This window comes from Mauremys mutica, chromosome 4 (assembly GCF_020497125.1).
Source record: "Mauremys mutica isolate MM-2020 ecotype Southern chromosome 4, ASM2049712v1, whole genome shotgun sequence".
Taxonomy (NCBI): domain Eukaryota; kingdom Metazoa; phylum Chordata; order Testudines; family Geoemydidae; genus Mauremys; species Mauremys mutica.
Window position 1 is genome coordinate 112730450 of NC_059075.1, and position 15492 is coordinate 112745941.

The window sequence follows — 15492 nt, forward strand, 5'->3', positions numbered from 1 at the left end:
ATCTGATTTCACAGCAGGCTGCACTTCCATCTAAAAACAGCCCGTCAATGCCCAGGAGATGAAAGAGGACTTAGACCTCAAACAGTAGCATGTGGGGAGCTGAATGAGCCACACACAAGAAGGCAGGCCAGGTTAAAAGCCCACAAAGGATTTTTTTTTTAAATACACAAGTATTTTAAAGAAAGAGCTAAAGGATGTTTCCTCCGGGGAGGAGAAAATAATGGAGCAGGTTGCCAGGGGGCCACAGGAGAAAGCAGAGGGGCAGTCATTGCACTAAGAGGCCGGGGGCAAAGGAGGGATGCTGGGTGTGGGCTGCGCCCTGGGGGAGACAGTACAAGAAAACAGGGAGCCCAGGGGCAAGGGAGGCGAGCGGGATGACCGACCGACCGACCGCCGAGCAGCAACTGCACGTACCTGGCTGAATTTCGTCTCCCATAAGCCGGGACAGAACCAGCAAAGCAAATCCTCTGTGCAGAGCAGCTCACCCAGCTGGCAGGAGCAGCGCCTCCTCCCCGCGCGCACGCAGCTCAGGCTGGCGCTGCTCTCCGCGCAAGGTCACAGGGGCTGCGCTCCACTTTGCCAACTTGTTGGGGGGAGTTCGGGCCCGATCCTCTGTAGGCGACTCCCAGCCCCCGAGGCGGAGGGGGGCAGCGGCCCGTCCCTCTCCCGCCGCACTGGGAGGCGCGTCAGCCCCGCTCAGCGGCGATCGCCGGAGCTCAGGCAGCAGCAGCAGCAGCAACTCCTCGCTGCGAAGGTCTCAGCAACCTGCAGCCCGTCTCTGCACAGCGCGGCCCGGTCCGCGGCGCCCGGCTCCGGCTCCGGCTCCGCCCCCTTCCCGGACCCGCCCACGCCCATGCCAGGGCTCGCAGGTGTGGGCAGAGCTACGCTGCGAGATCCGCGTCAGGCAAGAGGCTTATGCTGCTGGCACAGGCTCCTCAGCCAGCCCCACAGCTGAGCACCCCCCCCCTTTGGGCCGGGGGTGGCAAATTCCCACCCCACATCCCAATCCAATTTGGCCAGATGCCCCATCTTTAAAAGCCCCTTCCCCCCCCAAAAAAGCCACAGATCCAAACACTGGGGTGTTTAAAATCCAGATCCTATTCCGTATCCTGTGGCTTGGTCCCATCTCTAGTGCAGACACTCCCTAGCCTCTTCACTCAAGAAGGCCTCCATGGAGGCACGTGGGATTTTAAGGTTCCCCTCCTGCACTTTTCAAACGTCTTACTTTTCTACACTCAGATTTGGGGGCCTGGTCTGAATTCCACTGAAGTCAACGTGTGGCTTTCCATTGAAAAAAATCTCTTTCCTACCATTATCATTGTCATCCATGGTAAAATTTGCAGATGATACAAAATTACTTGAGGTGGCAAAATTTTCAGATGAAGCAAAATTACTCAAGATAGTCAAGTCCAAAGCAAACTGCAAAGAGATACAAAGGGGTCTCACAAAACTGGGTAGCTGAGCAACAAAATGGCAGATGAAATTCAATGCTGATAAATGCACATTGGAAAACATAAGCCTAACTATACATACAAAATCATGGGGGTCTAAATCAACTGTTACCACCCAAGAAAAAGATCTTGAAGGCACTGTGGATAGTTCTGCTATATGTGCAGTGGCAATCAAAAACCTAACAATGTTAGGGATCATTAGAAAAGGGATATATAATAAGACAGTGTATCATGATGCCACTATAATAATCCATGGAACAGCCACATATTGAATACTGAATGCAGTTCTGGTTGTCCCAGATTAGGCCTCAGCTGGAGTAGTGTGTCCAGTTCTGGGCGCCACATTTCCGGAAAGATGTGGGCAAATTGGAGAAAGTCCAGAGGAGAGCAACAAAAATGATTAAAGGTCTAGAAAACATGAGGGAAGATTGAAAAAATTTGGTTTGTTTAATGTGGAGAAGAGAAGACTGAGAGGGGACATCATAAAAGTTTTCAAGTACATAACACGTTATATGGAGGATGGAGAAAAATTGTTCTCCTTAACCTCTGAGGATAGGACAAGAAGCAATGGGCTGTCTAGGTTGAACATTAGGAAAAACTTCCTGTCCTGGAATAAATTTAGGGAGGTTGCGGAATGTCCATCATTGGAGATTTTTAAGAGCAGGCTAGACAAACACCTGTCAGGGATGGTCTAGATAATCCTTAGCCCTGCCATGAGTGCAGGTCTAGACCTCTTAAGGTCTCTTCCAATCCTATACTTCTATGATTTTAACCATTCATATTATATATGTACTGAAATGTTTAATGTATAGCTAAGATTAGATAGCACATGGATATATATTATGAGGCGTTTATATACCATTTATTATGTTTGGTTTTCTGTGTATTTTAAAGTTTAATAAAAAGTTAATAGAAAAAATGCTCACCTGGCATGGAAAATGTTATTTATCCTAGGTATCTTAAATTACCTCCTGTTGTTATTTGTTCATTGTAGGGCCTTTGTTCCACCTCATCTCCCACCCCAGCAGATCGGGGGAAGGGCTGAGAAGATCTATGTGGAACCATAAAGAAATCCCAAACCAGCCCACATTCCCCTACTTCTGGGTTTCACTCCAAAACTGGAAATTCAGACTATGTTTGTGAACCACAGCAAACCTGGGCCACTTTACGGTTTCCAAGTACAAACTGACCATTCCAGTTTCCTGTCGCAGACAAAGCCGTTTGCTGTTGCACTACCAACTGCATCATGAAGGCTTAAGAAGAACTCTGTGTAAGCTGAAAAGCGTGTCTCTCTGACCAGCAGGAGTTGGTCCAATAAAAGATATTACCTCACCCGGCTTGTCTCTCTAATATTCTGGGACTGACACAGCTATAACCACACCGCTTAAAACTTCCTCGGTTTCCAGGGCTGTAAAGCTGGCACCTTTTTTGAGCACACCACATTTCAGTTTAAAAAACAAATCCCCTTCTAGTAGAAGTTAACTAGCACACCAGGTCCTCGGTTAAAACAATACACAAAGAGCAACGTGAATACAATGCTGTTGTTCATTAGAAAGTGCTGAAGATTTATTTCACTCTTCAAAATTAGCTTTATAGACCAGTTGTTTTGGAACTAAAACCCAGCACCCACTTGCAGCTAAGCATTATAGTTGAGTACAGAAATCAATTATGAGGCCACCCTCTTCTCCTCTGATGCTAAATCTATGCAGTGTTAGTATCAAGGGCCCAATCCTGCAGTGTAACTATAAATCTATTTGGTTAGCATTTCAAAGTCAAGAAATATTCTCTGATGTTTTACTTCTGGTGAATCTTCCTCTACTTTCTATGTCACAGTATTGCTGGCCATCCACTTTCATTGACTAATAATAGTAACTTTTTAAAAGCCTAAAGAAATCCCAGGGTTCAGATCCTTCAGGGCCATAAAAGGTTAATGGTTCTTTAAGCAAAGCAGCTTTAGGACAATGGCAGAGATAATACACACACAGAGAACTCAAGCTCAGGGCCTCATTGGCAACCAGGTGACACAGTAATTGGAGCTGATATGACCACACAAGCGGGGAGTGCTCTGCTGTAATCCAAGCTGCACCTGTAAGAAAACAACCTGTTACGCCATTTGAGCTGCTGCCAGCTAATCAGCTGGTGCTTTCACCAAGTGCACCTGGAGTCCTTATGGGTCCAGTGCTGCTTACATTTAAGTCAGTTGGAAGGCTTCCAATATGAGCACAGGAATTGCCGTACAGGATCTGAGTGACTCTATCTAGACAAGTATTCTGTCTCTGCCAGTGGCTTGTACCAGCTGCTTCAGAGGAAAGTGTAAGAAACCTTCCAGTAGATGGTTATGGCATAATCTGTCTTCAGACAAAGTTTTCTCCTAAACTCCATAACTGAGGGGTTGGCTTGTGCCCATAAACTGACTGACTGATTTATATCCCTCCCAAACTCTCTTTTTCAGCCTTGCTACTCCAACTCTGGATGTTCTGTTTATCCATAAAAATATCCTGGGTTTTTTGGAATCCTGCTACACTCTTGGGAGCAATGAGATCTTGTGACAATTTGTTCCACAGGCTAGTTGCATGGACAAAGAATTTCCTTGTCGATTTTAAAATTGTATTGACTTCAGTGGTGCACAACCAAGCCCTATATTTTTATCCAACTTTTTCCTTCATCCTCCCCTCTCTGTATCAAAGCAGTTTGTACTCAAAGATCGCAGGACTGGGCCCCTGATCAGCTGAGAATGATCTCAATGTGAGAGTGAGCTAGTTTTAGAATGTTCAGTCTCCATATGGCTCCTGTAGGTATATGGGAAAGTTTTTTATCAGCATTTTTCAGGGAAGCAGCTGAAATGTTCCTCAAACCAGGGTTACAAAACGTCAGTCTGATCATATCACAGAGGCTTATAAGATTCCAGATTCCTTAATTACAGGCTTTAGTCTGTGAATTTTAAGGGAAATCCCTACAGCATGTTGATTTGGATTATTACTGAGTAAAAAAGCCAACAGGGAGTTACTGTCAAGCACAGCAAGATAAACCTGCTTCATAAAAATAATTAAAAGCCTGTGTTTTTCCAACGATAGGGCTGTGCCATAAAACTGTCGCCTTTCTTGGCAGAGATCTACATGGGGTTTGAGAAAATAATTTCTGTTTAGAGAGGAACTGCCTGGAATGAAATGTGCCTACTTGATGTTTTCTAAACTCCAATCATCTGCCAAAGCCTTTAAGGATTAGAGCTTTAAAAGATCTGAGACCTGACTAAAGGACTTTGGGGCAGGCCCTTCATTTCAGGTATTTTGCAGTCTACACACTACAAACTTAAGAAACATGATGCAAGGAGGAAAGGAGACAAGCTGAGCAGGTTTGGGAACATACAGGTGCCTCCCAGCATGGTGAAGGGCTATTGTAATGTTTAGAAGGTCACTGGTGCTGTGGATGTTATATTTCTCCTCACCATTTTCTCACTCAGAAGACCCATTTCTTCCATGAGGCCCACAACATAAATATCAGTATCTACATATAATATCTACCTACAATCTCAATATCTTCTCTGTGGGCCAGATTCTGAACCTTACTCCTGGGGATTAATACCTGATTCCACAAATCAACGGAACTACTTGCAGAGTAAGACACTTGCACCCATTGAGCAGTATATTGGAATCTGATCCTCTATGTGACTGTTAGGCCCTGATCAGGACCGGCTCTAGGCACCAGCAAACCAAGCATGTGCTTGGGGCGGCACAATTCCAGGGGCGGCATTCTGGGAGGTTTGGGTTTTTGGGGGGTTTTTTGCTCGGCAGTTGCACTCTTGGAGGGTTTTCTTTTCTTTTCTTTTCTTTTTTTTTGCTTGGGGCGGCAAAAAACCTAGAGCCAGCCCTGGCCCTGATCCTGACACGGCTTACGTGCCCCCGCTTAATATTAAGCATATGAGTCGTCTCATCAAAGTCAGTGGTTTTGATGAGATTACTGTCACATGTTTAACATGAAGCATGAGTAAGTCATTGCAGGTTTGGGATCCAAGATTGTTAACTCTCCAGGAAAGGTACAGTGCCAAATTCATTGTCTGATTTTAGCAAACAATAGATTAAAAAAATAATCCCAAACTCCCCCCCAAAACAAGATACTTTGCATTTGATTCGCCACTAAATTACTCCAGTTTATTATGGTGCAACTGAAATGGAATAATACCAGTATGACATTAGAGAAATGCAGGGGTGGACCAGGTCCTTTGTTATTAAACAGCATGGGCTGGATTCTCGATTGTGGGCCAACAATTTGCTGCTGGGGAAGCATCAGAGCTAATTGCCAGTGCTCTGATTCTATGCCACCAGTGCCAGCATCTGTTAGAGCAGCCAGCGGAGGACCAGCACAGCATTATGAAGCATCTCTGACACATCCTTTTCCTTCCCCACCCCTTGCTGGACAGTGGGGGCAGCTACCTCAGGAGCTTTACAGCAGCAGCGGGAATTCCAGGAGGGGAATTCTCCACTGACTATTTACAATTGACAGGGGCTCCAGCTGTGCCACCTGAGAAGTGCAGAGGGCGTGGAGTTCAACAGAGAATCTGGGGCCATGTGTCATTAACTGGAACATGTACACTTTCTATGTGGTTTTCTAGTCCCTGAAAGGTTTTGTGGTGCATTTCTATTTTGAGATTACTGGCAAAAGGATAGTATTCACGTTGGATCCCAGTTATTGTGACATTTGTGCTGCAATGGGTTACAGGACTGTTGGGCTGCATTACATTATTATACTCACATATGCATTAATTGATACTTGGCTAGACTACTTAGTATCCTGTTGGGTGAGCTGTGTCAGACTTAGTGTCCCGTGGGGTTTGTAAGTGATGCAATAGGTTAGTATGTTGCTGTCACCCAGCAGCTTTAATTGATTTTTTAATTAAGTTTTTTGTTGTTTTGGATTACTGTTTATTATTATTAATCATTTGTTAAGAGCAGATAATGCATCTGTCATAGTATAAGACAGTCCCCTCCCCTGGAGAGTTTACAATCTAGAAGAAACAGAAGTGTATCCACCCCTTCCCCTCGCTCTCCTCCCCGCACAAAAAAAAGACTATTCTGATAAGGTTTCCATCTTGGTTTTTGTTTGGACTCTGAAGATTTTGATCAGAACCAAACTAAATGGTCTGAGGTTCACAGTCATCACTAGGTATGGTAGATGTCTTTGATTTTTTTTTAACAAGAATCAAAAGAGATTTAAAATCTAAAGGAAGTCAGTGTGATACCTTATGATCAATAAAATAAAAACATATCACTTTCAGGGTGAAAATGGTCCCTTCGCCCCCAATCCTACAAACATTTATGTACATGAGTACCTCTACGCATATGAGCGATTCCACTGAACTTGGAAGCTGATGTGTTATTGAGACTATCCACTGAGATGGGTTTAAAATGTTAACTGTATTTACCTCTGTCTTTATGTTCAACAACTATTTTGGAAAGACAAGATGGATGATGTCATATCTTTCATTGGACCAACTTCTGTTGGTGAGACAAGCTTTTGAGATACACAGAGCTCTTCCACAGGTCTGGGAAAGGTACTCAGGGCTTGTCTTCATGTACAGTGCTACAGTGGTGCAGCTGCACTGGTACAACTGGTGAAACTCTCCCCTTGACATAGCGCTGTCTACCCGGGGGGGCTAGGTTGGCATAACTACATCGCTCAGGGATGTGACTCTTTCACACCTCTGAGCAAGGTAGTTATACCAATTGAGGTCTGTAGACCTGACCAAACTGTAGCTCCCATAATGCACCATGGCTAGGGACTCCCATGATGCACTGGTTCCCTTTCTCCAACTGGGGAGACCACAGTGCATCATGGGAGATGTAGTCCAACAAGGGAGCTTACTCTATAAAAAAGAATGAGAGCTGGAGACATATAAACTACAATATCCATGAGTAACCGCACCAGCATTTCCAAAGCAAATATTTTGGAATTTGAATTTCTGCCAAAATTGAAGAAGTTTTCCATTTCTCAACCAACTCTACAATTAAGCACTGTGAGTCTGATTTTCAGGTGTGCTAAGCAGCTTCAGCACCCTCTGATCTCAAGTGGCGCAGTGTATGCTCAGTACTTCTGAAAAATCAGGCTCTTTGCAGTGCCAGAAGTTTATCACTAAATGTGTCTATTACCTCTTGATCAACCAACCAGTGCAGCCTGGTGCAGGAGCTGGAGATTATATTTCAGCTTTGGTTAGGGAGTGGGGTGCCCTGTCTATATAAAAACACTGCACTATACTTACCGTTTTTTCCTCTTATAGAGGATTTTTCCTGACCTTGGGAGTATACCTCTTGACCTGCTGATGCTCCTGGAGTTTCTGAGTCACAGTTCTTTCCTGACTCAGCAGCTATATTTCATGTACTGCAGATAAATTACACAGCACACTGGCTGCCTGGCTCAGCACATGAAAGGGCATGTTCCCAAGAGGTTTTCCCTCACTAGAAGAGATAGGAAATACCAGAATCCAAGTGTTCCCAAAGAAGCTTTTGCATCAACAGACAAAAACAGTCACTTTCTCAGCCTAAGAGGTAATCTGCTATGTTGGAGTGAAAATTTTCCATGAAGAGAAGCCCACCTAAGAGCTGTAACCCGACACCAGAAGTGAGGACGGGCAGCCTTGGGTCTTGTAATAAATAAACCATACTATGTAATTGTGTGACAGGCTGCTTTAAAGGCAGACAAGTGCAATCTGGGAAGTATAACCCAGGTAACCAAAATGTTACACGGCTTCTCGGTTCCCTTGAGGACTGATCCGTTTTGTTTCACTGTGGGCATTCTGTGAATCCATGGATAATGTCTTTATTTATAGGCTTTTCTGAGTCATTTGAGCACCACAGTATCTGAGGACTTGGCACCTGACCTACTGAAGTCTCACCATAAGCTCTGCCCAGTTTAAAAGTTTCAGTTCTGCTGACTTCTGGCAATCAGGGCCTTGATTGGCATCACTGGACAAGAAGTGGCAGGAATAACACATGCTGTTTTGTTTTTCATTAGGACAGATGGGCTCTTATTTTTTCCCAATTATTCCCCACACTGAGAGGCCATGCAGAGAGCTGACTCGTCTTTCTATATGAGGAGAACTGGATATGCCTTTTTCTGAAACACAACCCTGCTACTCCTGGGTTCTTTGTCAGCAGTGTCAGACACATCCTGCTGCTCCCAGTGGAGGCCGAGCATCCTGCCACCACAGCACACACAGCCTGTGGCATGAAGGATTGACCACATGGCCCAAATTCTGATTCACCTACCACCCAACTAGCGCTAGGGTGATGAGACAGCAAATGTGAAAAATCGGGACAGGGGTTGTGGGGTAATAGGAGCCTATATAAGAAAAAGACCCCAAAATAGGGACTGTCCCTATAAAATCAGGACATCTGGTCATCCTAACTAGTGCCCAGGTCAGAAACAGAGTGCCTTTTCTGTTTAAACCTGTGCATTAATCAAACAAGCCCTACACATCTGTAAAGTGCAGCTCTCTTATAATTTCCCCCAAATTGATCTGAATGAATTTATTTCCACAGAGAAGCTACACCAGTTAGGATGTTAATCGTGAAGTTTAAAAGCCAGTACTCTACAGATGTGCAATAAAGGTCTTGTAATTTTGATTGACTTAACTGAGGATCCAGTGACCACAAAAAAAAAGTCATATTTCTGCACAAGACAAAACCTGGTGCCACTGACGTCATTCTCATTATTATTAGCATTGCAGTATCACCTAGAGAGGCTCCAACTAAGATCAGGCCCCCATTGTATAAGATACTATACAGTCATAAAGCAAGACAGTCCTTGCTCCAAAGAGTTTACAACCTAAATAGACTAGACAGATATTAGAAGTATTATCATCCCCACTTTACATACGATATACAGCGAGATTAAATGGCACGTTTAAGGTTATACAAGAAAGCTGTAGCAGACTCAGGAACTTAAACCTGAACTCCCAAGTACCACTTCAGTTCCTCAGTCATCCTTCCTAAGTCATTAACAAAACTCCTATTACCTTCAACGGAACAAGGATTTGGCTTCCTTTCCTCCTTTGAACCAATTTGTTTCACCTGCCTTCCAATTCTCACCTCTTTCACCTTGCCCCATAATTGGGTAGAGAGGACTCATTGAGGACTTAGGTTTCATGGAATCATTAGAACTTTTGGAAAGTTTGAAGTTTGGTGACATTTTTCTTGTTTCTCAAAACAAGCTCTCCCCCTAAATGTAAACTGGTCTCCCCCTCCCAAAGAGAAATTTAATTTAAAGCCATTATGTTTTGTTTAACTAAGCAGCAGAGTGTGCTGTGCAAGATGCCACCTTGAAAGTAAATGATCTTGTTTAAAAGTATTTCTTGCTCTGTTTCCAGGACAACCAGAGGAATGAAAAATAAAAAGTAATACAACATCAAAGCAGCTGGGAAGCTGTAATTTGTCAGAGCCAAACAGAGGTCAGGTCTCAGAGTCAAAGATTTTAAGGCCAGAAGGGACCAGAATGATCAGCTAGTCTGATCTCCTGAACAACACAGGCCAAAGAATTTCACCTTGTGACTCTTGTATTGAACCCAATAACTTGTGTTTGGCAGAAACACCATCTTCCAGAAAATCTTCCAATCTCAACATTTAAGACTTCAAGAGATGGAGAATTCACCACATCCCCAGGTCATTTGTTCCAAAGGTTAATCACCGTCCCTGTTAAAAACTTGGGCATTATTTCTAACTTGAATTTAACTGACCTTAACTCCCAGCCTTTGGTTCTAGTTCTGCCTTTCTCCACCAGGTTATGTTCTTGTCTAAGGACAGAATTTCCAGATTCTAAAGCTGTATGAGTTCTCCCATCCCTCAGTAGTACTTCAGGGCGGCCTGTCCCTGAAAGTTGCTGAGCATTTCATGTGACTTGAATGTGAACTGAGGGAGCTCAGCAGCGCCCTGCAGGATCAGATCTTTACAGTGTAAGTGCCTCAGATATTGAGACCCTGACCTTCTTATGTGTTTGTACAGCATCTTGTACTGATGGAGCTATATCAGTACTAACAACAACAGCTGCCATTGTAGCTGTCTTCCCTCTCCACTATCATATTGTTAATATTTATTGTATTACAGCACCACCTGGGGCCCCAGCCAAGGATCATTGGCTCAATTGCACCAAGTGCTTTGCAAACAGTCCCTGACACACAGAGCTCACAGTCAAGACCCAGCAGATAAATGAAACAGAGTAAAGGGAACTGGGGAAGAGGGAACACTATGAACACATTTTTGTGTAATAAGTAGCACTCTTAGACTGCCACTGGTTTAATCATCTGCTAATCCATTGCATCAGCTATTTACCTGAAATACCAGTTAGGGGACAGACCTGGGCGGCCAAATCCTAATCACATTGTGAATAAACACCTCAGAAGTTTGGATCAGCTTTGGTTCATCCCATTACAAGGAAAGGAGACAGCAAAAAATAATAATTAATAATAATAATAAAATCAGATCTGGGTTCCAGGACTTCCCACCTGCAAAGTTTGCAGGTGAGGGGGTTGTTTGGATTTAGAGTTTTGATTCAGGCTCTTGTCTATCATTATTAGAACTGATGTCCCAGTCCCACCACCAGCAATGAGTTGAATTGTGTGACATAGGGCAGAGTAGAGGGAGAAGAGGGGAAAAGGAGAGATAGTGGAAAAGGAGGTGAGATGAAGAAGTGAAGGTGGAGGGAAAGAGGAAAGGAAGGAGCAGAGAAGGGGATATCAGAAGAAACTCCAAATACCACCAATGTTTATTTTTCACATGTATTGGCTACTATTTTATATATATAATCTTCCCAGGAAGTAGCACCATTACCTATGTTGCTGGGTATGGGAATGCAAACAATTATTGGTGTCTCTGCTTATAAGGAAGCCTGTGACCTGAGCCATCTGGATTTCTCAAGCATTTAGCAAAGGCAGTCACGCTAATTTAGTTAAGGTTTTCAAAGGCTTCCAGGAAAAAGTTCTCTCCTTCCCAGGGGCACTGAAGCAGTGACCTCCTGACCCATCCTTTACTGTTAGTTTCAAAAGCAGCACTGCAGCTGTTAAAGTTTTTCTTACCACCTCAGTGATTCTGTGATGGGGACTATAGCTACTGGGACCACGTACTGTTTATCTAGACCTGACCTCTCTCCTCTGAACATGGAGAAGCCTCTTCACTGCAGCACCACACAAGCCCAACCTTAGTTACCGTCACTGACTGGCGCTCACTCCTTCCATGTGTGTAAACATACCAGTGGCATTGCTAATCTGTCCCCACTGGGAGCTGGGCTTCCCGGGGTGATCTGGTTTGTCTATCTTTCTGCAGAAGTAAAGGCATTTAACCTGCCATGGCTTGTCTATGAAGCCTACCCTCTATTCTCCTACTTTGATCTGGGACTCCACTCAGCCTCCAGAAATAACCTTTCATTTTTGAAAATATAACACGCTAACAGGTTATCATCATCAGTCCCCCAACACAGGTCCTTATGCCATGTAAATTTCCCTTCCCCCAGCCTCCAGCTTTTTGGCAATTTTAACTTTAGAGGAGGTGGGCTGAGTGTGGTTAGTGCACATCCTTGCCAGTCACTGGTGGAGGCAATTTGAAGTACCTCTCCTCATGGACTGAGGCCCCAGTCCAGCAAAAGCACCTAAGCTCATGTGTAACTTTAAGACTTAATTTCCATGTTGTGCCATGGCAGGACTACTTACGTGCCTGAAGTTAGACATGTGCTTGAGGCCTGAGTGTGGGAACTAATATATTCCTTGATTCTCCAAGGATGTAATTTTTGTATTTATTTACAGTGCAAAGTGCTACCAGTCATAATTCTTCATCACACTAGGGGCTGTTTCACACACACTTCACAAAAATATGAAGGGTCCAGATCTAATGCACCCAAGGGTGCTGAGGGAGTTGGCTGATGTGATTGCAGAGCCATTGGCTATTATCTCTGAAAATTCATGGCAATCGGGGGAGGTCCAAGACTATTGGAAAAAGGCAAATATAGTGCCCATATTTTAAAAAGGGAAGAAAGAGAACCCGGGGAACTACAGACCAGTCAGCCTCACTTCAGTCCCCGGCAAAATCATGGAGCAGGTCTTCAAGGACCATTTTGAAGCACCTGGTGGAGAGGAAGATGATCAGGAACAGTCAACATGGATTCACCAAGGGCAAGTCATGCCTGATCAACCTGATTGCCTTCTATGTTGAGATAAATGGCTCTGTGGATATGGGGAAAGCAGTGGATGTGATATATCTTGACATTAGCAAAGCTTTTGATACGGTCTCCCACAGTATTCTTGCCAGCAAGTTAAAGAAGTATGGATCGAATGAATGGACTATAAGGTGGATAGAAAGCTGGCGAGATTGTCGGGCTCAACGGGTAGTGATCAACAGCTCGACGTCTAGTTGGCAGCCGGTATCAAGCGGAGTGCCCCAGGGGTTAGTCTTGGGGCCGGTTTTGTTCAACATCTTTATTAATGATCTGGATAATGGGATGACTTGCACCCTCAGCAAGTTTGCAGATGACAGTAAGCTGTGGGGAGAGGTAGATATGCTGGAGGTTAGGGATAGGGTCCAGAGTGACCTAGACAAATTGGAGGATTGGGCCAAAAGAAATCTGATGAGGTTCACCAAGGACAAGTGCAAAGTCCTGAACTTAGGAAGGAAGAATCTCATGCACAGCTACGGGCTGGTGACCAACTGACTAAGCAGCAGTTCTGCAGAAAAGGACCTGGGGATTACAGTGGACGAGAAGCTGGATACGAGTCAGCAGTGTGCCTTTGTTACCAAGAAGGAACATTGCCAGCAGATCGAGGGAAGTGATTATTCCCCTCTATTCGGCACTGGTGAGGCCACACCTGGAGTATTGTATCCAATTTTGGACCCCCCCCCCACTACAGAAAGGATGTGAACAAATTGGAGAGAGTCCAGCGGAGGGCAACAAAAATTATTAGGGGGCAGGGGCACATGACTTATGAGGAGAGGCTGAGGGAACTTGGGTTATTTAGTCTGCAGAAGAGAAGAGCGAGGGGGGATTTGATAGCAGCCTTCAAGTACGTTCTAAAGAGGATGGAGCTAAGCTGTTCTCAGTGGTGGCAGATGACAGAACAAGGAGCAATGGTCTCAAGTTGCAGTGGGTTGAGGTCTAGGTTGGATATTAGGAAAAACTATTTCACTAGGAAGTGGTGAAGCACTGGCATGGGTTACCTAGGGAGGTGGTGGAATCTCCATCCTTAGAGGTCTTTAAGGTCAGGCTTGACAAAGCCCTGGCTGGGATGATTTAGCTGGGGTTGGTCCTGCTTTGAGCAGGGGATTGCACTAGATGACCTCCAGAGGTCTCTTCCAACCCTAATATTCTACGATTCTATGAACCCACAGTGGAGTGTCAGGCCCTGGGTGCCCAGGTACAGAAAGAACCTACATGGCGTGGGAAGAAGGGAAAAGGTGGGATAGATGTGTCCAGGTGTAAACTCCCATTGTTAGGTTGTATGATTAGGATCAGCCACCAATACGGACAGAGGAGAGTTTAATGAAACACAATTGCAGGCTGGGTCATTACAGTACTTTATAATGAAGGAAGAATTCAGGCCTGGAGCTCCACAATGGTACCTGGGCTGGGAAACGCCAGGTAGATTCCTAGCCCTTAGGTTCCCGCACTGTGCGGGCAGGGGGAGTAGCATGCTCAGGTCTTGAGGGAGAGCCTTGCACTCACTCAGGATAATTGAAGAGTGCCACCGACACGCTCTGAAGAACATCCTTAAAGGAGATAGCTGTATCTGGCAGGGCAGCCAACTGGCAAAGCAGAGCTAACCCCTTAGGCCTGCAAGTAGTATCTGTAACATTATGAATACCATAGCCAAGTATTCAGGGGTGGGGTGCTAAACATGGAAAAGCTTTTGTGATGGGAATGTGTGGGACTCTGGGGTCAGGGAGAGGAACAGCAGGAATCTGAGTGACCAATGAAATGTAGATCTGGGAGTAACTGTACACCTTGAGGCATTGTTTCCCTATGATTAATTAGCTTTGCCTATGTTTACACTTTGTCATTGTTCACAGTTCTATTTCACACATTTCTATAGCACAATCTCATTGTTGAAGCCTTGGGGCAACACACCCCTGGCAAGTACTTTATTGCACTTGAAAACTTCTCCAGTAATGCTTACTGTTTTCACAGTGCTTTTACCTTCCTGATCTCAAACAGCTTCTGCAAAGGAAGGGCAGCCTTATCCCCATTTTTACTGAGAGAGAACTGAAGGCACAGATGTCTGCAGCAGAGTTGGGGAGAGAACCCAGGCCTCCTGACTCCCAAGCCTGCAATCTAGCTACTAGACCACACTGCCCTCTCTTGCAGGACTCCATTCTACGCTTTAGGCCAAATACAAGTTTACTCCACACACTAGAAGAATGAGGAATCCACTAGTGAAAAGAGACATTCCTTGTGTATTTTGCATGAACAACTCCCATTATTTATTTTAAAACATTACATTTTCCCCCTTATATGACATCAGTAGGCATGCCCCAGTGAGCCACATTAATATCCCTTCCCCTGTTCTTTATACTTTTGAAGTGTGGGTACTCTAGAAGTTGGAGCAGGGATCTGGCTGTGAGAACTACTGTGTTCCCTTTCCCTACTCTGCCAGAGTGAGCTCAGTTTCCCCATCAGCAAGGGGTGGGTAGGGAGAATTAATTAACATCTGTAATGATGTTTAAGATCCTTGAATGAAAGGGCAAGGTAAGCATCAGGGATTTATGATTTAAGGGCAGAGGGTTACTATTAAAGGGCAAATGATTATTAACAACCTAGCAGGTAGAGAGGTACGAGTCCGGAGCCATCTGATTGCTAAATCTCTTGTTAGTTTTCTTTCCCTTCTTCCCCTCAAGTGGAAAGCTTTCCCACGCCAGCTGCTACACCCACTTGCTGGCAAAAGTCCAACTAGAATCTTTCAGCCGTGAGAGTTTGATGCCTTGTCCTTTACACAGACAACACAGGTTTGTCAACAGCATCAGCCAGCAAGGGAAGGAGCCGGGCAGGAAAACAATATAAAGGGAGTTTTCATGAG

The 15492-nt window shown here is 44.7% G+C and overlaps 1 protein-coding gene across 7 annotated transcripts in view; it reads right to left on the reverse strand.

Moving 5' to 3' along the window:
• The window catches only part of RASSF7 (Ras association domain family member 7), a 146267-nt gene that overhangs the window by 80862 nt on the left and 49913 nt on the right, over positions 1 to 15492 (reverse strand). The window contains exon 1 of one of the 7 annotated variants that reach the window (XM_045012675.1): positions 415 to 761. The exons of the other annotated variants lie outside the window; for them this stretch is intronic. The gene's annotated coding sequence lies outside the window, so the exon portion shown is untranslated. Of the gene's footprint in view, positions 1 to 414; positions 762 to 15492 lie in introns of those variants that run through there. 7 annotated transcript variants of the gene reach the window in all.